Here is a 27,997-nt window from a genome sequence, read left to right as displayed (position 1 = left end):
TCCTTGGAGAGCAGTGATGCTTTAAGTTGCTGCACACCTTGGTAGACATAAGTAAAATGATCTTCATTTTGCTTAAGATGATGGAGGATACTCCTAGGGTGGAAAGATGGTAAAGTTAACATTGAATGTATTTTGAAAATTTGAGATTTGATCTCAATTTGTTGTATTATTAGCAGCCCACTGAATACCTGTAGATTTTTCTTTAACAATTGAAAATTAACGGTATTTTTCTTTGATGAAATTTTTAGAGATCTATTTTAGGGTTCAATTTTCCCTGTGAACATTGAAATAAAACATAGTCTTACTGTTATTACCCTTGAAATGATTCTCATACAGTCATGAATTGATAGAGAATCTCATTCGTAAAATGGCTCTGTGTAATTTGAACATTTATTAAGAGTATGTATTAAAAATTCAAGGTAGACAAGTAATTAAAATGCTTTATTCTGTATTTTAGTGCTGTAAGAACTCCTACCTGTAGAAACTTTATCACATGTGGCTGAAGTTAAATATAATGATCAGATTTCTACAATTATTAAATGATCTAACAGGTTAACTGCCTGGAAACAGGAAATAATTTATAGTTAGATCAGTTCAGTGCCATACCTGTGAATTGGATGTTATAAGTTCCTGTTAGGCCACCTGTTTGCTTTTATTTATTTATTTTTGAGACAGAATCTCGCTGTGTCGCCCAGGCTGGAGTGCAGTGGTGCAGTCTCACTGCAACCTCTGCCTCCCGGGTTAAAGCGATTCTCTTGCCTCAGCCTCCCAAGTAGCTGGGATTACAGACATGCACCACCACGCCTGGCTAATTTTTGTATTTTTAGTAGAGACGGGGTTTCACCTTGTAGGCCAGGCTGGTCTCGAACTCCTGACCTCGGGTGATCCACCCGCCTCTGCCTCCCAAAGTGTTGGGATTACAGGCTTGAGCCACCATGCCTGGTCTGTTGTTTGCTTTTATTGTAATTACACTTGCTTGAATTATCAATAGATATTTTAATTTTAAAAAATATTAGCTATATAAAAATGTCATTTGAGCATATTTTTAAAAGGTAGTAAATATAGTACAGTGCAAGACAAATCCAAGTCCTAGAACCCTGGGATTTTACTTTTGGAAGGGACCCTGAGAATCATCTAATCCAACAGTCCTTATTTTGCAGCTGAGCTAAGGACCTTTGTTGAGACCATTTCATAGCACCTTTGCATTAAGAAAAGTTTAATTCAGTAGAGATGTGCTGTTTTGCTTTGACTGGAGTGCAGTGGTGTGATCTCAGCTCACTGCAACGTTCGCCTCTTGGGTTCAAGCGATTCTCATGCCTCTCAGTCTCCTGAGTAGCTGGGATTATAGGTTTGCGCCACCACGTGTGGCTACCTTTTTTTTGTGTGTGTGTGTTTTTAGTAGAGACAGGGTTTCACCATGTTGGCTAGGCTGGTCTCAACTCCTGACCTCAAGCGACCTGCCCACCTCAGTCTCTCAAAGTGCTGAGATTATAGGAATGAGCCACCACACCTGGCCACATTTGCTTTTGGAGAAATAAAGCAAGAAAAACAAAAGTGATTTAATAATTGAAAAAATGAAAAAGAAATGCCCATTTGCTTACATAGCTTTCATATATAGTGTTTTTTTTTGGAGTTTTGAGATGGAATTTCACTCTTATTGCCCAGGCTGGAGTGCAATGGCACGATCTTGGCTCACTGCAGCCTCCGCTGCCCAGGTTCAAGCAATTCTTCTGCCTTAGCCTCCCATGTAGCTGGGATTACAGGCATGCACCACCATGCCTGGCTAATTTTGTATTTTTAGTAGAGACGGGGTTTCTCCCTGTTGGTCAGGCTGGTCTCGAACTCCCAACCTCAGGTGATCCGCCCACCTTGGCCTCCCAAAGTGCTGGGATTACAGGCGTGAGCCACCCTGCCTATAGTGTTGTTAACTGAAGTAACTACATTTAGACATGTGGGAAAATAGAGTTTGTTTCTTTAAGTAGACTTGTATGTGTACTAATCTCATTGAAAAACTAATTTCATGACAATATCTATTCAATTAGAGTTGATGAGCTCTGTTCTATATTTTTAAATGGAGTCTTATTTTCAGTAGTGAATTTCCTGTGTGATTTTCCCCAAAGATATGAAAAGTTTACATTGAAAATCGTAATACAGTGAACTCTAGGATGAGAGATTATTCCTTTGAACAGATTATGTCTGCTCCTTTTATTGTATTTTAACTATTTTCTTTCCTCTCCTTCAAACTATGCAGTCAGTTCCTGTGCAGAATTGATGGTTTGCTGTTATGAACCTACATGTTCTCAAAAAAAGAAAAAAATTATCCAGAGTTTATTTGACAGTGATGGAGAAAGGAAGGTGTATAGGTCAGGAGTAGTTTCACTTTTAGGAATTAATTGGTTCAGCATATAGTCATTGAGCACCTACTGTGGGCCAGGCCCTCTGCTTGGAACAGAAACAGTTCTGTCTTCTCTGGGATGCTAATGCAGGTATTTCTATTGACCTGGCCAACTGTAAGGTGAAGATGAAATTCAGAGACTGCGTGGAGTAACCCGAGCAAGTTCCTCTTTACTTTTTCCGGTATCAATTCTAACTTTTGTGTGTGTGTGTGATATTAACCTTTGGAAGGAACTGTATGTTAGATTTTCAGCAGCTGAGTGGTTTTGATCCTTTTGGGAGATCAGCTGTGTTGGAATACGTTTAAGAGGAGTTTTTGTGAAGACATTTGAACTTCAGTGTGTTCTTTTCACATTGATAAGTACTGAGGAGAATCCATGGGATACTGTGATTAAAAGTTTTTAGGCCAGGCCTGGTGGCTCAGGCCTGTAATCCCAGCACTTTGGGATGCCTAGGGGGGCGGATCTCCTGAGGTCAGGAGTTCAGGACCAGCCTGGCCAATATGGTGTGAAACCCCATCTCTACAGAAATACAAAAATTAGCCCAGTATGATGGCGGGTGCCTGTAATCCCAGCTACTCGGTACGCTGAGGCAGGATAATCGCTTGAACCCGGGAGGCGGAGGTTGTAGTGAGCCTAGATCGTGCCACTGCACTCCAGCCTGGGCAACAGAGCAAGACTCCATCTCAAAAAAAAAAAAAAGTTTCTACCCATGTTATAAGGGAAATTTTTGAGCTAACTTTAGAGTGTGGTAGTTAATGGTGAGTTTATTTATGTAAGTGTTTATTTACTATGTGCCAGGCGTTATTTTAATGCTATACGTATATTAACTCATTTAATCCTCTGACATAACTAGCTACTTTTAGGTTAGTTAGTTATTAATAATATAATAGTACCAGCAGTGAAATAGCTACTGTTATTTTCAGGTGAAGAAACTGAGGCATAAAAGAGATTTCAGTAACTTGCTGAAGTCACAGAAATATTAGGTGGCAGAGCTGGGATTTGAATTTGGGCAGTCTGGCTCCAGAGTCTTTCTAATAGCCATACTGACCACTTCTTAGGAGCAGTAATGTATGATGGCTATCACTGCACTCAAGTACAGAATCGTGAATGTCCTTGGTGTTAACTTCATAACACGTTTCCTAATTGTAAAAGGACAGATTTCTGCTCCCCTCTTCATTGTTTGCGTCCATTTTTCTCTGTTTGCAGAACAGATTTGAAAACTCACTTTGGCCCAGTGATAAGAATGTGTTAGGAACCAAAGATTAGGAGTAATCTAGTTTTGTATATCTGAGGTCCATTAAAAAAAGGCTTCACCTACATGCCATTTTTTTCCCTTAAAGATAATTTCTGTGCTAACTCGTTTGCATTTCAGTTGTCACTAACATTTTCTGATAGGCAAGGTAGGGATCAGTTGTATGGCTATACCAGAGTGCTTTAATTTGGGACAGAAATACTGTTTTCCTTGAATCATGGGATTATAGGTGAGGAGAAGAGTGTGTAACTGGCTTAAATAGCATCTTCCTCTTTGTAAATTTCTTTCTGAAATATAGATATTACTGTAAGGTAATTTGTTCCATTTACTTCACTTATTCATTATTTATTTAGCAAACATTTGAATGCCTGCCATGAACAGTGGATTTAGGATTTAGGTCCTGTGAGGGGATTAAAGCAGACAGAATAGAGATACAAAATAAATTTTTTGAAAGCCTTTTTTAGTTTATGAACTGTAATTTTTTTACATTATTATTTTTTCATAACAATTAAGTATCATGACCCTGAGAAATAATAAAATGTTTAGTGGGCAAGGTAATTATTTGAGATTGTGATGGTCCATTTAAAAAATTATCTTTATATAGTGAGTCTTGGAAAGATTCAGTTTCCTTTCAATAATGATTTTCACCTTGATTTCAAACTTCTGAGTTCGTTTTTACACACTGACATAACTTACTTGAATATATATAGTTTGTGTTCTGTATTACTAGCCGAGAAAAATATTCTCTTTCATGGTAATCAGCCCGATCATTAAAAGCATTGTTATTCGGTGGCATAGTATTTTGGAACAGAATTATAATTTGCTAAAGCATTCAGTTGGAAAGGGAAGAGAAGGTATTGTCAACTAATGTTATTGTTCAGGTTACTCCCAGCTGGGTAACCTGGAGCAGAAAGATCCAATGATAAATCTCTTGCCTTCCACTCTTAAGTTACATCTCAATATGGTCAACTCTTAGTAGAGTCCAAATTATTTTGTTTTATTGGAATTTATATTTTAAATTATAGAGGGAAGTAGGGCTTTGACAGGAATTTAGAATTTACATTTTTGATGTGTAGTGATACTGATTAAAATCGGGATTTTTTTTTTTTTTTTTTTGAGAGATGGAGTCTTGCTTTGTTGCCCAGGCTGGGGTGCAGTGGTGCAACCTCCACCTCCTGGGTTCAAGCGATTCTCCTGCCTCAGCCTCCTGAGTAAACTGGGATTATAGGCGCACGCCACCATGCCTGGCTAATTTTTATATTTTTAGTAGAGATGGGGTTTCACCAGGTTGGCCAGGCTGGTCTCGAACTCCTGACCTCATGATCCGCCTGCCTCGGCCTCCCAAAGTACTGGGATTACAGGCGTGAGCCACTGCGCCCGGCCGGGGATGTGTTTTTAAGTTACTGAAAGTTAAGACTGATAAAGTTTTGATTTAGCTATTTGGAAATGACCTTTATAGTAGAATAGTTGCACATTTTATATGTTAGAATCGTGGCATTTTATAAGAAAATTGTTAACCAATATAAGCTTGGAAATTTCAATTTCAGATACTCTGTTGCTTTGATACTGTATAAAAAGGCAATGAATAGTTGTCCATGCTGTTAAATTCAGGGCTATGTGGACTGCTTGACAGAATGATTGTTCACTTTGAAAAAACAAAAAAAAAAACAAAAAATCTTCTGAAAGCAAAAGATAAAATATTGAGGATACAGTGACGTGGAAAATAGATATTATATTATCAAGTGTGAAATGGATTGATCTCAATAATTGTTATATTTAATAATTTAAACATTTTTTATGACATGCATTTCTTTTCTTTTTTTTTGAGATGGAGTCTTGCTCTGTCGCTTAGGCTGGAGTGCGGTGGTCCAATCTCGGCTCACTGCAACCTCCGCCTTCCAGGTTGAAGCAGTTCTACTGCCTCTCCCCTCCTGCTGGCTGCGATTACAGGCGTGTGCCACCATACCTACCTAATTTTTGTATTTTTAGTAGAAATGGGGTTTCACCATGTTGGCCAGTTCTGTTCTCGAACTCCTGACCTCAGGTGATCTGCCCACCTCCGCCTCCCAAAGTGCTAGGATTACAGGCATTAGCCACCATGCCCGGCCCATGCTGTACATTTCTGACATCATTGTTTATACCGTTTGTTTGTGACTCCAAATGTACCAGGAGCAGTGGGCTAGAAATAAAAATTTGTTATTAACAAGTCATTGAGTTGGATTAATTGTAAATCTGGTTAGGAATTAATTTTGTCTTAGCAGATTTATTCAAAAATTCAGAAATTTAAAAATAACTCAGAGATATGTTTGTAAAATAGTATCTGTTTAAGTACAATCAGCTGTACAGTTTTTTGTTTTTTGGTTTTTTTTTTGAGACGGAATCTCACTCTTGCCCAGACTGGAGCGCAGTGGCGCAACCTTGGCTCACTGCAACTTCTGCCTCCCAGGTTCAAGTGATTCTTCTGCCTCAGTCTCCCAAATAGCTGGGATTACAGGCATGCGCCACCATGCCCGGCTAATTTTTGTATTTTTAGTAAAGATGGGGCTTCACTGTGTTGGCCAGGCTAATCTCAAACTCCTGATTGGCCTCCCAAAGTGCTGGGATTATAGGTGTGAGCCACTGTACCTGGACAACTACAGATTTTTTTGATCTTCTAGTTCACCTATGAGCACAATGATTTTTGGTAATTTTAAGCGCACGACACACCTCGAAATAAAGCTACTGAGCTACTGAAGCTTGGGTTAGCCATTACTAATCCAAAGTTCTATATCAAACCAATTTTTCTTTTCTTTCTTTCTTTTTTTTTTTGAGACAGAGTCTTGCTGTTGTCACTTAGGCTGGAGTGCAATGGTGCGATTTCGGCTCACTGCAACCTCCGCCTCCTGAGTTCAGGTGATTCTCCTGCCTCAGCCTCCTGAGTAACTGGGATTACAGGCACCCGCCACCATGCCTGGCTAATTTTTTGTATTTTTAGTAGAGACAGGGTTTTGCCGTGTTGGCCAGGCTGGTCTCGAACTCCTGACCTCAGGTGATCCACCCGGCTTGGCCTCCCAAAGTGCTGGGATTACAGGTGTGAGCCACCACGCCCTGCCACCAATTTTTCTTATGCTTACAACTTAGACATTTTTCTAGCTAACAAGTACTTTTACTCTTTCTTGGTCTACCTTCCAATTGGTGAAATAAAGGGAAGGAATTAATGAAGACATCAGGTACCACAAATGGCTTCAGGAATAGAAATCTAGAGGATCTAACGGTCTTAACCTCGTTTTTTCTTTGCTCTGTATCAATAGGCTAACGGAATGTAAAGAGTTGCTTATAGAAACCTACTAATAGCTAACATTTGTTAAGGGCTGATGATGTGTTGGGGACTTTTTTTTTAAGTGTTTTAACCTGTACTTTCTTATTGAAGTCTCAAAAGAATTCTATATGATTAAGTTTTATAGGCATAATATATTTATATAATAGGTATTTAATAGTATTTAATAATACAAGTTTTTGGCTGGGCGCGGTGGCTCACACCTGTAATCCCAGCACTTTGGGAAGCTGAGGCAGGCGGATCTCGAGGTCAGGAGATCGAGACCATCCTGGCTAACATGGTGAAACCCCATCTCCACTAAAAAATACAAAAAAAAAAAATATTAGCCAGGCATTGTGGCAGGCGCCTGTAGTCCCAGCTACTTGGGAAGCTGAGGCAGGAGAATGGCATGAACCCGGGAGGCAGAGCTTGCAGTGAGCCGAGATCGTGCCACTGCACTCCAGCCTGGGTGACAGAGCGAGACTCCGTCTCAAAAAAAAAAAAAAAAAATAATAATAATACAGGTTTTCATTATGTGTTATAGAAAACCAAATGGAAAATGAATATAAGGAAATGCAAAATACATTAAATTTCTTTTTACCCTTGCTGCCTGTTTTTTCTTTAGTTCATCTTGGACATGTGGGCCAATACTTTTTTGTTACACTTATGTTTAATACTAGGAGAGCAGATACTTAACAGGAACTGTGATGAATCTGGAAAGAAAATTTATATCATTCAGTCTTCTTGAAGCTGTAAGAGTCTCCTTAACATCTATTAGATTTATTTTCTCTTTGCATTTAAAGTTTTGGAGAAAATATCTTTGTCATACCGACTTGGTTCTTAGCTATGTAAGAGGACTAAATCTAGGTGCGGAGTTTGCTGGTTTAAATAGAATTAAAAATTTATTTTTTTCTGGTGACCTGGAGAGTGTTTCTTAAAATTATAATAATGAATATTTTTCATGCTTTGATTTATGTATAGGAATTATTAAGAGCTTCATTCTGATAAAGTTATTTATCACTTGGCTACTCAGGGGTGGAGTCATTTCACAAAGGATCTGCAGCGAATGAATTAGACCAGGAGTAACTTCACCCTTCTGCTTGTCCCAGCTGGAGCAGGATTAGGACTCATTCAGCTGCAGGTGGTTCCCAGGAAAATGAAAGCAGTTCCTTCTGGTTTTTTCCTTTCATATGAAAGTCATAGTTCCCAACAGATGGCTTTCATCAGCCCTGTACGTGTATCTGTAAATTCAAGGCCAAGGAATTATTTTCAACTTCATTAGGGAACAGGTAAAGAAACCGTTTGTAGTGTGGCACTATTTTATTAGGAGTTGAAATTAAGCATAGAGATTACAGTAGTATGCCATTCCGGGTCAAAATAGTTTTTAACTGTCAGCAATTTAAAAAAAAAAATAATAAAAAGACTGCTAAGGAAAAGTAAGTCAGCTGTAGTGTTGATTGAGGTATCTTTTATGGTTGAATTATATTATGCTTACGAAATATAGATTATTAGAAAAAAAGACTTGTATCTTCTGCATTGTGTAGAATGTTCAGCCAGTAGCAATCTTGGATCACAGTGATTCTAATCTGATTTCACAAATAATAGGGAAATTTGAGAGCCAAAGAGGTTGAAGTGTCTTGTCCAGTACCACACAGCAAGTTAATACCATCTGGAAGAATTGGTCAGGCCCTTCTCAGTTCTGTGCTTTTTTCATTATGCTGTAGTACTGCTTTATAGTATTAGAGAGCAGTGAGCCTAAAATAATTTAGTTAGAATTCTCTTCCTTAATGGAAATCATAGAATAAACCTTGTCTAGAGAATTTTGGTGGTATCGTAAACCACAAGTATATAAATCTGCTATTTCAGTGTGTGAAAATAGCTATACACTCTTGTTAGAGTTTTGAAACAACTTTTTGGGAAAAGACTGCTTTCTTATGGCCCAAATTAGAGGAATCAAGGTTTTCTTATGTTGTTGGCTAAATATTAGAAGAGGAACATGTTGAGCTACCTTAATGCTGGAAGAGAAAGTACTCCTTGAGTTTTGGAAAAAAAAGTCCATTTAAAGGTAAGTCTAATTTTCAGTAGGTCTACAACACAAATGACCTCTGAGTGACTTGGATAATTGGTTAGAATTTAAAATTCTTGAGACTGAGCTAGAGATAGCAAGGTACAAACCTTTCTATTAATTAATGAGGTAATTTTTACCAAAGACATTAAATATGGGTGGACCAAAAGTGTATAGTCTAGCACTTCTATAAACATAGTGTCTGGGAGGAGCTTGAGAGATTTGTAATGTTACCTGTAAACAGACCGTGTGGGGAAGACCGCAGACAGCACCTCATTTTTTGTCTTTATTGGTCTTTATGACTAACACTTCATCTCTGCATCATTTCTGCTTTGCTGTAAAACTTAGCAAGTACATTAGAATAGTGGCAAATAAAGGTTAAGATTGAGGACAGTTGTTTGTAAAATAACTGGACGATTTAAGAAGAAGATAACTGGTGTGGAAATACAATCTGGCAGCTAAAAAAAAAAAGAGCTTTTAATGTGTGAAAGAAGATAGTTGCTTCTTTTGCCGTTTACCTTTTATGTAGAATAGGTGATTCCGCAGATCTAGAGGTGTTGTCAGACTTGTACTATGGGCTGTGTTTTCCTGCAGGGAATTGTAAACTGTGGTTGCCCTGAAGAGCTGCTAAGTGTTGGTTTTTAATTCTTTGAGCTTAGTAAAGTCTAGGTTCCTTTTTTCTTAGTCATTGGGTACAGTGAAGCATTTAACTCCTGAGTTTTCTAGAACCTTTAACAGAACTCAGAAACATTATTACTATTTTTGTGTGTGGAGTGTGATTCTGTACTTTAATGGTTTCCCAATTTTTCTATTCAGGGCATCTTTAAATATCTAACTTACTATTTACACCCTCTTTCACCATTTTCCTGCCTTACTTTTTTCCATGCCACTCAGTTTTTCTTTAATTCTGTAACATAAATCCAAAGCCCTATTCTTTGGAAAGCAGTGGGTCTTGGCACTAAATTCACTTTAGCATTACCTGAGGAAGCTTAAAAAATAAATACCAAACCAATTAAATTTGACTAGTAGTGAGACCTAGGTTTCAGTTTTTTTTTTTTTCTTTTTTTGAGAATGTTTATCTGATGTGCAGCTGGGGTTGAGAACCATTGCTCTAATGCTTAGAACCAACATCTCTGTAGTGGGGACTGGCTAAGAGAGTCAGGAGACAGAAGAAGCAGGTACTTTTTAACCTCATAATTGACATTCAAACAAATGATGAAATAGCATGCTTCACACACACCCTCATGAACATACTTTGGACCCAGGACAGTGTACTTCTGGAAATGTACATTCTGTTTTATTGTCCTCCCTGGCTATAACTGCTGTAATCTTCCACCTTTCTTTCTCCTTACCCTCACTGGTTTATCTCATGAAGATCTTGTGTGGTATATAGTTGCGAGAAAGTTACCTGCTTGATTCTGGCAGGTGCCCTGCCATCACTCTAATGCTGTTCTCATTGCTTGGCCTTATGGCACATCCTCACTTACTGACTACTCCTGCATCATGTTGGCAAATTCCAGCCATTTAGCTTCTTCTGCTTTTTTTTTGAGTTGGAGTCTTGCTCTGTCACCCAGGCTGGAGTGCAGTGGTGCGATCTCTGCTCACTGCAACCTCCATCTCCTGGGTTCAAGCAATTCTTCTGCCTCAGCCTCCTAAGTAGCTGGGATTACAGGTGTCTGCTACCACACCTGGCTAATTTTTGTATTTTTTTAGTGGAGATGGGGTTTCATCATGTTGGCCAGGCTGGTCTTGAACTCCTGACCTCAGGTGATCCGCCCACCTTGGCCTCCCAAAGTGCTGGGATTACAGGCATGAGCCAACGTGCCCAACCTCTCTGCTTTAACTTTGGGGAAAATCTCATGACCATGTGGTGGTGGGATGCCACTTACAAATTTGTGACCTCCAATCTCAGCTCTGCCCTCTGCTCGAAGATGTATGTCTGTGTATAGTCTGTTCTGTCTGCAGAAATTCAGTATTTCTTCCCACCTTTTTTTCTCATTTTCAGTAGATACTCCCATATGCTACATCACAGAGATAATGGAATCTGTCCAATTGAGCTCATTGAGTTTATACCCCTCTCATGCCATGCTAAATACATCTGTGCTTATTTCTGCCCCCTTTGCTACTGTCTCATAGGACAGTGAGAGAAGTGTGAAAGGCTCATCTCTCCATTCTTTTTCAGGACCCCATTCTCTCCTACCTCAGGGACCGTGTGCCATCAAAAATAGTCCCTTTTTTTGACTCTATCATCTTTCTCTCTCACTTCTTAGTCCTTAGCAGGCAGAAGACTCTCCCGTTAGAGTAAAAACAACCAAAAAAACCACTGCAGATCCTTCTTTCTATGTATACCCTGTCTGTTTCCTTTCATTTTTAAACTTCTTGAAAAAAGTCTATATTCATTCCACGTCTGCTGCAATCTGGCTTTTGGCCCTAGAGCAGCACTATTTGAAAGTGCTCTTGTGGACAGTTTTCAGTCTTATTTTACCTGAGTTCTCAGCTGCATTTAGCATTTGTTGACCATTCTTCCCTTTCCTCTGGGATAATTCTTAGATGTCTCACCCGTCCTCCCATCTTTCTGGTAATTCCTTTTCAGTTTATTGGCATTTTATCTTTTGCCTGTGTCTAGATGTTGGATTCCCTAAGGTTCTGTTCTTCACTCGTTTCTTACTGTTTGAACTTTCCTGAGTTATCTCTAGACCTCTGTGTTCTGTACTGATGACTCTAATTTCATATCTTAATTTGAGAGCTCTCTTCTGATCTCTGGACTTGTATATTCCATTGTGTAGTATTTTATGTCAGTCTCTTCAGATTCACAATGGCTCAGATGGAATTTATTAACTTCCTTTAACCGGCTGTCATTTCTTACAGTGGTAAGAGCCATTGCCATTGATTTTGATGCTTAAAATGGAAACTTTGGTGTCATCTTCCATACCTCACTTGTCTGTCTTTTGGATTCAGTTCTGTTCCATCCCGTGTCTTCTCTCTTATACTTTTTAACATCTCTTATTTAACCTCTTCTGTATTCGAGGTCCTCTGTTAGAGCAGGTCCTCATCATTTCTCTCCTGATTACCTTAGTAATTTCTTCATTGATTTTCCTTCCTCCAGTATCGTCTTCGTCTAGTCCACATTATTGCCAAAATGATCTTACTAAGAAATGATTAAGAACACAGGCACAAAGACCAGACCATCTGGGCTTTCTGTCCCACACTGGGACTACTTGCTTTATGACCTTGGGTAATTTGCTTAACTGTTCTTTGCCACATTTTCTTCTATAAAATGGGGATAATACAGTGCTTATCTCATAGTGAAGTTGTGAGCATTTAATGAGTTAATATACATCTGGGCTAACAGAACTTTGTGCAATGATGGAAATGTTCTATATCTGTACTGCCCTCTGTGGTAGCCAGAGCCATGTGTAGCTATTGAGCTCTTGCAGTGTGGCTAGTTGAGTGAGGAGCTGAATTTTAAATTTTATTTAGTTATAATTTAATTGAAATAGCCACATGTGGCTAGTAGCTGCTATAATGGACAGTACAGAATATGTAAAGTCCTTAGAAATAGTGTTTAGCACATAAGTGCTCCATAAATGTTAGCTATTATTACCATCTTTCTAAAATTAAACTTCTCTGCTTAAAATCCTTCAGTACCAAATTCTGCGATACAGTGTATATGAGTTGTAACCCATTCCCCTGCGTTGCTCTAAACTTGTCAATTGCCACTTCTTCATAATGCTCTCTGTGTTCCACTATACCAGTTCTCAAAGTGTGGATGTGGAGGACTAGCACCAGCAATAGTGTCCCCCAAAAACTTGTTTAAAATGCAGATTCTTGAGCCATATTCCAGGCCTATTCAATCAGAAACTGAATTTGGGGCTTTGCAACCCGTATGTTAGTAAGTCCTCCAGGTGATTCTGATGCACGCTTAAGTTCGAGAACCATTGTACTGCATCAGTCTCCCTGCAGTTCTTCAGATCTACCTTGTTTTCCTTTGCCCCTATATTTTTCTCCTGTCTGGAATGATTGTTATCCATTCTTTCTTCCTCATTAATTAGCTCTTCAACCTTGCAGACTTAGTTTAGTCAGGTTTCTTTCTGTTTCTTCCTCCTTATCACCCACCCTGCTCCCAGGCTGACTTCAAGACCTGTCTTAATTTCCATTCTGCATATGTCTGTACACACTTGCATCATAGCCCATTTTCATAGTATTTTTTTAGCCTGTCTCCTATTAGTGAATTTAGGTTCTTGTTTTTCGTCTTTGTATTTCCATCTATCTGGCAATATCTGGTTGTTTTGTTTGTTTTTAATTTTTTTAATTAAAAAAATTTTAACTGTTTTGTTTGGGTTGTTTCATATGTATTAAGCATCTTCCAGGGGTCGGCACAGTGATTAGGAGTGACAGAATAGGTAAAGCAGACATCGTCTCTGTAATAAATACACATGGTGATAAGTGCTCTGATGTAGTAAAATAGAGCACTGTGGAAACACAGAGGAGGGGGTGGAGAAAGTAAGGGAAGTCTGTTCAGAGGAAGTCACATGTGAGATTAGTGAAGTGGGGAAGCAAATGGGTGCGGTGGGAAAGAGAGTAGTTCCTGAAAAGGGAACAGCATGTACAAAGGCCTAGAAGCAAAACATTGTATGCACATAGTAACTGTTTAATTGGATATGAATTTTAAAAATCACATGTCTAACTTTTAGCTCTCAAAGACATCACCCTTCCCAGCAAACATTGCATTTTATATGCTTCTGTATTTTTAAAGCAGTTTTCATACTTGATATCACACTTTGAGTAGATGGTTATGGTGTGATAGGGTAACTTCCAAGCCAGCAGGATACATCTTTTTACTTATTGCCTTTTAAAGCAGAAAAAAGGATTTGTTTTGTCTGAAAATTATTCTACAGGGCCAGAACACATCAGTGGTGACAGAGGTAAACACATTACTCTTATTGAGTAAGAATAGCCAAGGTTTGGCCAGGCACAGTGGCTCATGCCTGTAATCCCAGCACTTTGGGAGGCCGAGATGGGCAGATTATGAGGTCAGGAGTTCGAGACCACCCTGGCCAACATGGTGAACGTCTCTACTAAAAATACAAAAATTAGTCGAGTGTGGTGGTAGGTGCCTGTAATCCCAGCTACTCGGAGGCTGAGGCAGAAGAATCACTTGAACCTGGGAGGCAGAGGTTGCAGTGAGCTGAGATGACCACCACTGCACTCCAGCCTGGGCAACAGAGCAAGACTCCATCTCAAAAAAAAAAAAAAAAAAAAGGCCAAGGTTTTAAATAAGCATTAGACCATTGAGAAAGCATATCATTAGGAAGGCTGAAGGCAGCCAGTGTGCCAACCACAACTGTTATCACTTTTTTAGCCTCACTCTGTATTGGCTCTTTTTGCTCTTGTTGATGCCATCCCACACTTCCTGTTCTCATTAGCCCTCCATTGTAAGAGTAACATGGCATTGGTTAATGTGCTGTGTAAGCTCCAACTATTAATTTGCTACTGAATATTTCCTTTTGTCTCTTTGAGACTTTATATAATTTTTAGTAAAATAAAAACTCACCTTTTGCTCTCTTTGAATGCTTTGCAAATGGGTTGTCTTCATAATTTATTAACTTTGAAAGAAGACTGATAAAAATACAGTTTCGTTTTTCATAACTTTAGCCAATCGGGACAAACCTAGAGAAGAAGGAAAAAGGGAAATAAAATCTGTTCCCCTAAAACTTTATATAGATGGTAATATTGAAATATTTCAGATATTGAAGAATTTTGCTTTCACATACATATATTTTTTGATATAACAATTTTGTACATAGGTACAAAAGATAGGCAGTCCAGGTGCTATGATTGCCAAGTTTTATTTAGAATTATATAGTTAAGGTAATAAATGGAACTAGAGCCTAGGTCTGTTCAATCTTAGTACTCCTTCAGCCACATCAAGCTGCCTGTTGTGCAAGACTACAGTTCATGAAAATGACAAGCATTAAAAAACAAGTACTCCTGGCTAACACGGCGAAACCCTGTCTCTACTAAAAATACAAAAAATTAGCCAGGCATGGTGGCAGGCGCCTGTAGTCCCAGCTACTCGGGAGGCTGAGGCAGGAGAACGGCGTGAACCCGGGAGGCGAAGCTTGCAGTGAGCTGAGATCGGGCCACTGCACCCCAACCTGGGTGACAGAGCGAGACTCTGTCTCAAAAAAAAAAAAAAAAAAAGTACGACCAGGCATGGTGGCTCACTCCTGTAATCCTAGGACTTTGGGAGGCCGAGGTGGGTGGATCACCTGAGGTCAGGAGTTCAAGACCAGCCTGGCCAACATGACGAAACCCCATGTCTACTAAAAATACAAAAATTAGCCAAGCATGATGGTGGGTGCCTGTAATCCCAGCTACTTGGGAGGCTGAGGCAGGGAGAATTGCTTGAACCCGGGAAGTGGAAGTTGCAGTGAGCCAAGATCACACCACTGCACTTCAGCCTGGGCGACAGAGCTAGACTCCGTCTCCAAAAAAAAAAAAAAAAGTGCATGCTCCTTCAATATTTGTTTTATAGATCTGTGAAACCATTTATCAAATCATAGGTATTATTCATCTTTGGATCCAGCTTGCAGCACTTTCTAACGATGCCCACAGAGTGTTTTTATAATTGAAACCGTCATGTTTGAGCTAGAAGGGGGATGATAGAAATTAGGTTGATTAAAAAAATTATTCAGCTTTTATCCTCTCAAAATTTATAGCCTCTAGATGAAAAGGAGAAAATAGGGTATCAGATGTATTCTAGAAATGCTTGATACCTCAGCTGAAAAGTACCATTTGCCACTTCCTTCAAGATAGTATTTGTTTTGTATTACCCATATAATATTTTTAAAAGTTAAAAAAACTGTTTTCTCAATAGGTAATGTATTCATCACTGTGTAAAATTCAAAAAGTACAAAAATGAGAATTCTGTGAAAAGTATTATTCTAAGTCTTATTCCCTAGCTACTTGGCTCCCCTCTAGGAGGCAGCCAGTGAGTTGTATGTTTCTTTTGTACTTTTTGAAATGATTGTATGTGTATACAAGTGATCACTTTATATATACATTTCTCCTGTCCCCCACCCTCTTTTTTTTTTTTTTTTTTGCATTTGGCAGTATACCCTAACATACTCTTCTGCATCTTACTTTTTTTTTTTCTCACCACTTAACAATATATGTTCATGCACTGCATAACAATGTTGCAGTCAACAATAGACCACATATACAAAAGTTGTCCCATAAGATTTTAACGGAGAGGCCCAGCACAGTGGTTAACCCCTGTAATCCCAGCACTTTGTGAGACTAAGGCAAGCAGATCACTTGAGGTCAGGAGTTTGAGACCAGCCTGACCAACATGGTGAAACCCTGTCTCTACTAAAAATACAATAACAAAAAATTTGTCGGGTGTGGTGGCAGGTTTCTGTAATCCCAGCTCCTTGGGAGACTGAGGCACGAGTATCACTGGAACCTGGGAGGCAGAGGTTGCAGTGAACCGAGATCCCACCACTGCACTCCAGCCTGGGTGACAGAACAAAACTGTGTCTCAAAAATAAAATAAAATAAAATAAAATTTTAATGGAGAGAGGTGAAATTAAGGAGGCTTAAAGATGGGTGACTAGAGGACCCCAACATTCACCTTCTCCACAAAGGTGGACCAAAACAGCCAGTAGATAATCACATTTTGAATACAGCATCTAAGAGAGAACACTGAAATTAAACACGGAAAGGATGAGGAACCTCTGAGGCACAGGAGGAGAGGGAAGTGAACAGCTGGCCTGGCTGGGATTGGCTTGGAGCTGGGAGAAAGTCCCCAGTGTGGAGAACAGGTAAGAGACAGATCCCCAGTGATCTGTGTTCCCACCATGGACTCCTGTATTCTGGCCTCAGGAGAGCTTCTTGGCCTTCATGGGCCCTGATACTAGAATAGGAGAATAGGGAGCTGCCTGGAGCCCCCTTCCCCGGAGACCCAGTGAGCTGCAGCAGGGTGCCATTTTGAGAGTCCAGCCCCGACTAGACCACATCTTGCTCTGGCACCCAGTTGCCCTTGAATCTCCATATCCGTAGTGCTCTGATGACATGTTCCTGTGTCCATCCAGAGGGCTGCAGCATCACAATGCCAGCTGGACCCAGCAGTGCAGAGCATAATAATTCTCCAGAAAGAGTCCAATGAAAAAAATATATAAAATGCCTGAGAAACAGTTCAAAATAATATTAAAGAAGCTCAGTGAAATACAAGGGTACACAATGTAAAGAAATCAGAAAAATAATTCATGATCTGAATGAGAGATTTAACAGATAACATAAACAAGAAACAGAAATTGTAGAACTGAAGAATTCAACGAATGAAATAAAAGCTGTAATTGAGATGGTCATGGTGGCTCATGCCTGTAATCAATCCCAGCATTTTGGGAGACCAAGGTGGGAGGATTGCTTGAGCCCAGGAGTTTGAGACCAGCCTGGGCAACATGGTGAGACCCCTGTCTCTTGAACTGTGATCATGCCACTGCACTCCAGTCTGGGCAACAGAGTGAGAACCTGTCTCAAAAAAAAAAAAAAAAAAAAGAACTACAACTGTGAGTGCTTTAACTGTAGACTAGATCAAGCAGAAGAAAGGACATCTGAATTTGAAGACAGGTCTTTTGAAATAATTGTCATACAAAAAAATAAGAAGAAAGCATATGTGACATATGGGAGGGACACCGTAATGTGACCAAATATTTGAGTGTTGGGTATTCCAGAAGAATAGAGGGGCAAAGGCTTAGAAAATCTACTTAATGAATAATTCATTAAATTATTACTGAAATAATAACTGAAACGTTCTCAAATCTTACAAAAGATATAGACATACAGATTTAGAAAACTAAAATATTTCAAAATAGATTCAGTCCAAAAGGTGTTCTCCATGGCACATTATAGTCAAACTGTCACAAAGACAGAGAATTCTAAAAATAGCAGGAGGAAAGCAGTGAATCACAATGAAAGGGAATCCCCATCAGACTAACAGCAGAAACCTTATAGGCCAGGAGAGAATGGGATGATACATTCAAAATACTGAAAGAATGAAAGTACTGGCCAAGAATACTACACCTAACAAAGCTGTCTTTTTAGAATGAAAGATAAATAAATTCTTTCCCAAATAAGAAAAAATTCAAGGGAATTTATCAACACTAGATGGCCCTACAAGAAATGCTTAAGGAAGTTCTATATCTGAAAGTGAAAGGACAATATGTACCGCCATGAAAACATGCAAATACATAAAACTCACTAGAAGAGCAGACATACAAATGAGAAAGGACCCAAATATTACTACAGAAAATTACCAAACTGCAGTGACAACCATTGAGAGAGGAAGAAAGGAACAAGGATACACAAAACAACCAGAAAGTTAACAAAATACAGGATAAGTCTTCAGCTATCAATAATAATCTTGAATCAGATTAAATTCCACACCTAAAATATGTAGATAAGCTGTTTTTTTAAAGACCCAATTATGTACTGCCCACAAGAAACTTACCTCACCTATGAAGACATAGACTGAAAGTGAAGGGATGGAACAAGATATTTTATGCAAATGGAAACCAAAAGTGATTAGGAGTACTATACTTCTATCACATAAAGTGGACATTAAGTCAAAAACTGCAAAAAGAGATGACATGGGTCATTACGTAGTGATAAAGGGATCAGTACAGCAAGAGGATATAACAATGGTAAATATATACGCACCCAATATAGGAGCACCCAGATACATAAAGCAAATGTTATTAGATCTGAAGGCAGAGAACAACTCCAATATGGTAATAGTTGGGGACTTCAACACTTCACTCTCAGAATTGGGCAGGTCAACTGTGCAGAAAATCAGCAAAAACTGTGGATTTAAACCACACTTTACACCAAATGGACCTGACTGGTATTTACAGAACATTTTATCCAGCAGCCAGAGAATACACATTCTTCTCGTCAGCACATGGATCATTCTCTAGGGTAGACCAACAAGTCTCAACAAATTTTTTAAAACCAAAATCATATCATGTATTTTCTTAGACCAAAATGGAATAAAACTAGATATCCACAAGAAGAGGAACTTTGAAAACTATATAAATACAAGGAAATTAAACAGCATGCTCCCGAACACTCACTGGGTCAATGAAGATACTAAGAATGAAATAAAAAAATTTCTTACAACAAATGGGATATAGCAAAAGCAGAGCTAAGAGGGAAGTTTACAGCCAATAAGTGCCTCCATTAAAAAAGTAGAAAGATGTCACATAAACTACCTAATGCTGCACCTCAGGGAACTAGAAAAGTAAGAACAAACCAGATCCCCAAATTAGTAGAAAGAAATAAATAATAAAGGCAGGAGCAGAAATAAACAAAACAGAAACTGAGAAAATACAAAGAATCAACAAAAAGAAAAGTTAGTTTTTTAAAAAGACAAAATTGATAAACTGCTAGCGAGGCAAACCAAGAAAAAAAAGAGAAGACCCAAATAAATTAGAAATGAAAAAGGAGACGTTACAACTGATACCACAGAAGTACAAAGGATCATCAGCAACTATTATGAACAACTGTATGCTAACAAATTGGAAAACCAGAGGAAATGGATACATTACTGGACATGTACAACCTACTGAAATTGAATCAGGAAGAAGCAGAATACCTGAACACCCAATAATGAGTAACACAATTGAATCAGAAATAAAAAGTTTCCAAGAAGAGAAAAGCCTAGGACCAGATGGCTTTCCTCTCAATTCTACCTGCTGAATTTTACCAACTTAAGAAGGAAGAACTAACACCAGTTTTTCTCAAACTATTCCAAAAAATTAAAGAGGAGGGAATTCTTCCTAACTCACTCTACAAGGCCAGCATTATCCCAATACCAAATCGAGATAAGAATACAATAACAAAAAAAAGAAAACTACAGGCCAATAGTCCTGATGAACATACATGCAAAAATCCTCAACAAAATACTAACAAACAATCCAAACAATCCAGCAGCAATCAAAAAGATAACACACCATGATTAATTGGGATTTATCCTAGGGATGCATATTCAAATATGTTCATGTTCAACCTATGCAAATCAATAAATGTGATACATTGCGTCAGTAGAGTGAAGGACAAATATCTTGATAATCTCAATAGATGCAGAAAAAGCATTTGATAAAATTCAACATCTTTTCATGATAAAACCTCTCAACAAATTAGGCATAAAAGGAACATACTTTAACATTAATAAGGGCCATGCATGACAAACCCATAGCTAACGTTATACTAAGTGGGGAAAAGCTGAAAGCCTTTTCTCTAAGAATTGGAATAAGGCAAGGTTGCCCACTCTCACAACTCGTATTCAGCGTAGTACTAAAAATCCCAACCAGAGCATTCAGGCAAGAGAAAGAAAGAAAAGGCATCCAGATTGGAAAAGAGTAAGTCAGATTGTCCCTCTTTGCAGACAACATGATCTCATATATAGAAAAACATGAAGACTTTACAAAAAAACTCTTAGAAAGGATAACACAAATTCAATAAAGTTGCAGGATACAAAATCAACATACAGAAATCAGTAGTGTTTCCATACACCAATAACAAAAGAATGGAAAAAGAAATAAAGCAATCCCACTTACAAAGCTACTAAGACAATCACACAAAACCTAGTTATAAATTTAACCAAGGAGGTGGAAGACCTCTATAAGGAAAACTGTAACAGTGATTAAAAAAAAAATTGGAGGACACAAACAAATGAGAAGACATCCCCTGTTCATGGATTGGAAGAATTACTGTTGTTGAAATGACCATATTACCCAAAGCAATTTACAGATTAAATGTAATCCCCATAAAAATACCATTGACATTATTCACAGAAATAGAAAAAACAATCCTAAAATTTTTACGGAACCACAAAAGACCCTGAGTAGCCAAAGCAATCCTGATCAAAAAGAACAAAGCTGGGGGCATCACACTACTTGACTTGAAAATATATTACAAAGCTGTAGTAACCAATTCAGCAAGGTATTGGTATAAAAACAGACAGACCACTGGGACAAAATAGAGAACTCAGAAATAAATCCACGTATTTACAGCCAACTGTTTCAGTAAAGGTGCCAAGAGCATACACTGGTGAAAGGACAATCTCTTTAATAAATGATGCTGGGAAAGCTGGATGTCCATAAGCAGAAGAATGAAACTAGACCCCCCATTTCTCACTTTTTGCAAAAGTCAGCTCAAAATGGATTAAAGACTTAATTGTAAGGTCTGAAACTATAAAACTACTTGAAGAAAACATAAGACAAGAAACTACAAGAAAGCTTAAGGACATTGATACAGGCAAAGATTTTATAGTTAAGACCTCAAAAGCATGGACAACAAAAACAATAGACAAATGGGAATATATTAAACTAAGGAGCTTCTGCCCAACAAAGAAAACAATCAACAGAATGAAGAGACAACCTGTAGATTGGGAGAAAATATTTGCAAACTATTCATCCAACAAGGGACTAATATCTAGAATGTACAAGGAACTCAAACAACTCAAAGACAAGAAAACCAAATAATCCTATTAACAAGTTGGCAAAGGATCTGAGTAGACATTTCTCAAAAGAATACATACAAATGGCCAACAGGTGTATAAAAAAATGCCCAGCCAAAAGTGCGGTGGCTCACACCTGTAATCCCAGCACCTTGAGAGGCTGAGGTGGGCGGATCACCTGAGGTCAGGAGTTCGATACCAGCCTACCAACATGGCGAAACCCCATCTCTACTAAAAATACAAAAAATTAGCCGGGTGTGGTGGTGGGCGCCTGTAATCCCAGCTACTCGGAAGGCTGAGGCTGGAGAATCACTTGAACCTGGGAGGCGGAGGTTGCAGTGAGCTGAGATCATGCCACTGCACTCCAGCCTGGGCAACAAGAGGGAAACTCCATCTCAAAAAAAAAGAAAAAAAACCTCAGCATCACTAATCATCGGGGAAATGCAGATCAAAACTATAATGAGATATCATTCTACCTCTAGGCTGTTGTCAAAAAGACAAAAAATAAGTGCTGGTGAGGATAGGGAGAAAAGGGAACTCTTATACATCGTTGTGAGAATGTAAATGAGTACAGCCATTGTGGAGAACAGTATGGAGGTTTCTCAGAAACTAAAAGTAGAATTACGATATGATCCAGCAGTTCCACTGTTAGGTGTTTATCTAAAGGAAGGAGAATCAGCATATCAAAGGGATACTTATACCCCCATATTTATTGCAACACCATTCACAATAGTGAAGATATAGAATCAACCTAAGTATCTATGAGATGTTAAATGGATAAAGAAAATTTTATAAATATATATGTATGTATACACACCATGGAATACTACTCAGCTATCAAAAAAGAATGAAACTCTATCATTTGCAGCAACATGGATGGAACTGAAAGCCATTATTTTAAATGAAATAAGCCAGCCACAGAATGATAGCTGTCACGTTCTCATTTATATGTGGGAGTAAAAACAGTTGACTCATGGAGGTAGAGAATAGAATGATAGTTACCAAAGTCTGAGATGGGCGAGGGGTGGGGTGGATGAAGAGAGGTTGGTTAATGGGTACAAACATACAGTTAGAAGGAATAAGTTCTAATTTCATTGCTTAGTAGGGTAACTGTAGTTAACAGCAATATATTGCATATTTCAAAATAGTTAGAAGATTTCAAGTGTTACCAACACAAATGATAAATGTTTGAGGTGGTGGATATCCTAAATACCCTGATTTGATCATTACGCATTGTGTGCAGGTATCAAAATATCACGTGTACCTCATAAAGATGTACAATTATGAATATATTAAAAATTATTACAGTGGCACTGAACAGTTTCTACACCTAGTGATGTCATAGACATTATAGCATACATAGTGTGCACTACTCAGCATGTTTGTGGTGATATTGGTGTAAACAAACCTGTGCTGCCAGTCTTATAAGAGCTTAGCACATACTGTTATGTATATTACATAATGCTTGATTATAAGCAACTACCCGTTACTGGTTTATGTATTTATTATAGTTGTTACCATTATTTTAGAGTGTACTCCTTCTTATTAAAAAGAGTTTACAGTAAAACAGTCCCAGGCAGGTCCTTCAGGAAGTATTCCAAAAGAAGGCATTGTTACCACAGGAGATGACAGCTCCATCTGTGATATTACCCCACTATCCAGTGGGGAAAGATGGGGACAGTGGAATACAGTGATATTGATGATCCTGACCCTGTGTAGGCTTAGGCTAATGTTTAATGTTTGTTTTTTAATGCTTAACAAAAAGAGTAAAAAAAAAAATTTTTTTTTTTTTGATAGAGAAAAGTTTGTAGAATAAGGATATAAAGTAAGTAGGCTGGGTGTGGTGGCTCACACCTGTAGTCGCAGCAGTTTGGGAGGCCAAGGCAGGTGGATCACTGGAGCCCAGGAGTTTGCAACCAGCTTAGGCAACATGACAAAACCCCGTCTTTACAAAAACACAAAAATTAGCCGGACATGGTGGCGCGCGCCTATAGTCCCAGCTACTTGGAAGGCTGAGGTGGGAGGATCACTTGAGCCTGGAAGGTTGAGGCTGCAGTGAGCCAAGATCATGCCACTGCACTCCCGCCTGGGCAACAGAGTGTGACCCTGTCTTAAAAAAAAAAGTAAATATTTTTGTACAGCTGTACTGTACCATGTGTGTTTTGAGTGAAGTGTTATTACAGAAGAATTTTTAAAGTAAAACAAATTGAAAAGTTTATAATGTAAAAAGTTACATTGTGGTAAGGTTAACATTATTGAAGATAGAAAATTTTTTTTCAAATTTAGTGTAGCCTAGGTGTTCAGTGTGTATAAAGTTTGTATTAGTGTACAGTAATGTGCTAGGCTTCTGTGTTCACTCACCACTCATTCACTGACTTTCTTGGGGCAACTTCTAGTCCTGCAAGCTACATTTGTGGTAAGTGCCCCATACAGGTGTACCAATTAAAAAAAATCTTATATATTGTATTTTTACTGTTCCTTTTCTATGTTTAGATACTCAAAATCTTAGCATTGTGTTACAATTGCCTTCAATATTCAGTATAGTAACATGTTGTACAGGTTTGTAGCTAGGAGCTATAGCCTATACCATATAGCCTAGGGGTGTAGTAAGCTATACAGTCTAGGTATGTGTAAGTACACTTTATGATGTTGCACAATGATGAAATTGTCTAATGACATATTTCTCAGCATGAATCCCCGTCATTAAGTGACACATGACTGTATCTTAAAGGATGTTTCATGTCAGTACATTAGGCTTAGTAATGTTTCATTGTATGAGTGTATCATAATTTATACATTTTTATATGTAGCCCCTTGTTAATGGACATTTGTTTCTAATTGTTTTTGTGATGACAAATAGTGCTGCATTAATAACCTCATTTGTATATCATTTCACTTATAAGTCCCTAGAAGTGGAATTATTGGGTCAAAGAGTGTTATGGCGTTATAATTTTGATATTCCTGTATTTTTCTCCATAGAGAGTCATCAACAGTATGTGAGAGTAACTGCTTCCCTATACCCTTTGCAACACACTGTAAATTTTTTGATTTTTGGCAGTCCGACAAGTGAAAAATCGTTACCCACTTTTGACTACATGCTTTCACTCACAAGGGAGTTTGCTCTTCCAGCCTAATGACCAAAGACAACATCTAATTTGTATTTGTACTGTTAGGCTGTTTTAACCCTGATTTTCCAAAAAAAAGTACAGTTCTTAGAGGTAATCAGAATTTTTTTTAAAACTGTTACTATGTTGCTTTAGAAATATCTAGGTTTTTTTGCTGGGTCTGATTTGAAAGCAATGACCTGATAGATTTCTGTTAACCTTACCACAGTGTAACTTTTTACATACAGTACTTTACAAACCTGATACAGTATCAGGTTTGATACTGATAGGTTTGTCAGTCTTTTTAAGTGACCATTATGTAGTACCTGTATTTGAAAACCTGTATAATTTTGAATACATATTATATTCTAGGTATTATATTTAGATCACAGCAACTCTTTAAAGAAGATTGTCTGTGTTGAAGCCTCATAGAGGTCAAGCGATTTGCCTGTAGTGTATTAGAATGTAGATGCTGGTAGAGTCATTAAAAGAGAAAAATACACATTCGGAGTTGAGATAAACTGAAATTGTTAAACTTGTGCAATAATTAAAAGTATTAACTGAGTTTTGTTTTGTTTTTTTTTTGAGAACAGAGTCTTACTCTGTTCAGGTTGGAGTGCAGTGGCGCGATCTCTGCTCACTGCAGCCTCTGCCTCCCAGGTTCAAGCGATTCTTGTACTTCAATCTGCAGAGTAGCTGGGACTACAGGTGTCTAATTAGCCAGCCTAATTTTTGTATTTATAGTAGAGATGGGGTTTCTCCACGTTGGCCAGGCTGGTCTTGAACTCCTGGCTTCAAGCAGTCTACCTGCCTTGGCCTCCCAAAGTGCTGGGATTACAGGTGTGTGACACTGTGCCTGGCCTAAAGTACTCCCTGAGTTTTTTACAACACAAATTCTCATTAGTTTAGGACTTGAGTAAGAGTATATTAAGAGCACAGATTCCAGTCTCACCATTTACTTGTTATTTGATCTTTAAATTACTTAATTCTCCATGAGCTTCAGTTTCCTTTTCTATAAAAGAGGGATAGTATTATAATAGTACCTAAATTACAAAATTCATAAAGCAACCTTACCTTTTTAAAGATTGTGGTTAGCCTGATCATGTCATTGCTGCAGTGGTTTTTTAGCCTGTTTCAAAAATAAAGAGCAAGAAATAGTGCTGACTTCCTTCTCTTTTCTCCAGTAAAACAAAACAAAACAAAGTATCAGTTTGTTAACTCACAAAATATTGCCATCGTATTTTAAGACCATTTGAAATTTTCATGAACATATAAATTTTAATATGACATAGAAGTAGACAGCTAGATAACATAAAACCATTTGTCACGTTTTATAATCTATTTAAATTAGGATGGATTTTTTGGATCATATTCCTTTGGGAAAGGCAAAATATTTAAACAATATTCCTATTCCCCCTCAGTTTGGCCCTATTTGGAAGTAACAGTGTATCTCTCTTTCCTCAATAAAAGAATGGTAACAAGGACAACAAACTTCCTCATAAACAACAACAACAACAACAAGCAGAGTACCCCCCCATTGTTAAAGTTGTTAAAATAAGTCTTTATTTTATATCTTGAAAGCTCAAGATTAGGCTAAGGATCAAGTTACAGAGCTGTTTTTTCCCCATGCAAAGTGGCCTGGTTCCTATTAGGAATGAAACTAATGACTGTTATGTAATTAAACACTGTGTTGTATAGCACTGCTTCTCAAGTTTTCCTTTGGGGATTTTGCTAAAATGAAGTTTCAGATATTTGGTGAGGTCTGAGATTTTGCATTTTTAAAAAGCTCCCCAGTATTCCAGTGCTGCACAAAACACACTTTTGAGTAGCACTTTTCTGTAGGACTAACCCATCTTTTACTCTTGAGTAATTATCTTAAATCATATGCTTATTTTCAGACATTCATTCAGCAGATTTCTGCTGAACATCTATGTCCCGGGCACTATGCTAGGTACTGGGGTTACTAGGGATGCTGGGTAGATAGTCTGCTGTCAGGCAAGTGGGGAAGCCAAAGAAATAACAACAAAGTATATGTAACTGGTGTTGGGAAAGTCCAGGGAGCTGATAATTTTAAGCACAAAAATTGCTTTTTGACACATTTATGAAGACAGTGAACCTAGTTTATCTGATACTGTGACATCTAGGTTCCCAATAGGTGTAGAATAGAGGATATTCATTGGATATCAGTCTAAAATGGTTGTTGGCAAACTCTTTCTGTAAATAAAAGGCAGGATAGTAAATATTTTAGGCTTTGCAGGCCATACAGTCTCTGCTGATTACTCAAGTCTGCGAACCAGGTAACATGTAAATGATTGTGTATTCCAGAAAGACTTTATTTACAAAACCAGGTGGTAGACTGGATTTGGCTTGTAGGGTATAGTTCTAGATTGGCAGCATATCACTCTTCACTTACAAGATATGAAAATAGTTTAAAGGAATGATTTATTTAAAAAAGAAGGTAATTACGTTGATAACATCACTGCATCACTGATTCATTTGCATTTGAATATGCTATCTTGGAACATTAGTTGTTTATGTACCTAGGGATACCCCTGAGAATATATTACACATGTGATTGTCATTTGTCTTGTATATCACTGGAGGAAAAAAAGGGTTAAGGTCTATTGCGTGGAACTTCAGTTAGAACTCCTAAAGAGCTGCACAAATGCCCATTTTTCCCTTCTATTATATGGGGGAAAGAAACCATGATATATAGAAGGAGTTATAGAATTTCAGTATAGGTATGCAGTGAAGCATATCTGTAAATTGCTTTTTCTGGACAATATTGAAAACTGTGTAATCCCCAGACCAGAAGAGGACATCCCTGGACACTCAATCAGTTACCATCATTTAGGGTAATGAATATAATTTGGGCTCTGGAGTTTACCTTTTGGTTTCATCACTTAACTCATGTGAATTTGGCAGAGTAGTTAACCTCTTTGCCCTTAGTTTCTTCATGGGATAGTGATACTGCAACATACTTTTGAAAATTATAAAAAAACACACTATATTTGATAGCAACTAGTATAGCACTAGAAAATAGTGAGCCTTCTATAGATGTTACTTCTCTTCTGACCTGCCTGCAGAGCAATTTACTAATGTACTGAAGGAAACTGAGGAAAAAAATGTTCCTGGCACATAAGAATCTTAAAATTGAGCAATTTACTAATGTACTGAAGGAAACTGAGGAAAAAAATGTTCCTGGCCCATAAGAATCTTAAAATTTTCTTGGAGTTGCATATAAAAATAAAGAGGAACACTTTCAAAATAACATGCAAACCAATGTAAGGCCTCCAATAGAGGTATCTCAAAAGGTAAAAATATCATTTAGTTGTAGAACTAAAAGTCTTAGGACTTCTTTA

General features: G+C 38.0%; 1 protein-coding gene and 1 non-coding gene across 6 annotated transcripts in view; both read left to right on the top strand.

Annotated features, from left to right (window-relative positions):
* Positions 1–27,997, top strand: part of KAT6A (lysine acetyltransferase 6A) — a 120,772-nt gene that overhangs the window by 4,778 nt on the left and 87,997 nt on the right. The window lies entirely within an intron of this gene.
* On the top strand, positions 3,624–3,695 carry LOC112134816 (small nucleolar RNA SNORD112). The gene has a single exon (XR_002916166.3). It is a non-coding gene; the product is annotated as a small nucleolar RNA SNORD112 (small nucleolar RNA).

This window comes from Pongo abelii, chromosome 7 (genome assembly GCF_028885655.2).
Source record: "Pongo abelii isolate AG06213 chromosome 7, NHGRI_mPonAbe1-v2.0_pri, whole genome shotgun sequence".
Taxonomy (NCBI): domain Eukaryota; kingdom Metazoa; phylum Chordata; class Mammalia; order Primates; family Hominidae; genus Pongo; species Pongo abelii.
The sequence above is the reverse complement of the archived record's forward strand: the minus strand, read 5'-3'. Positions and strand labels throughout refer to the sequence as shown.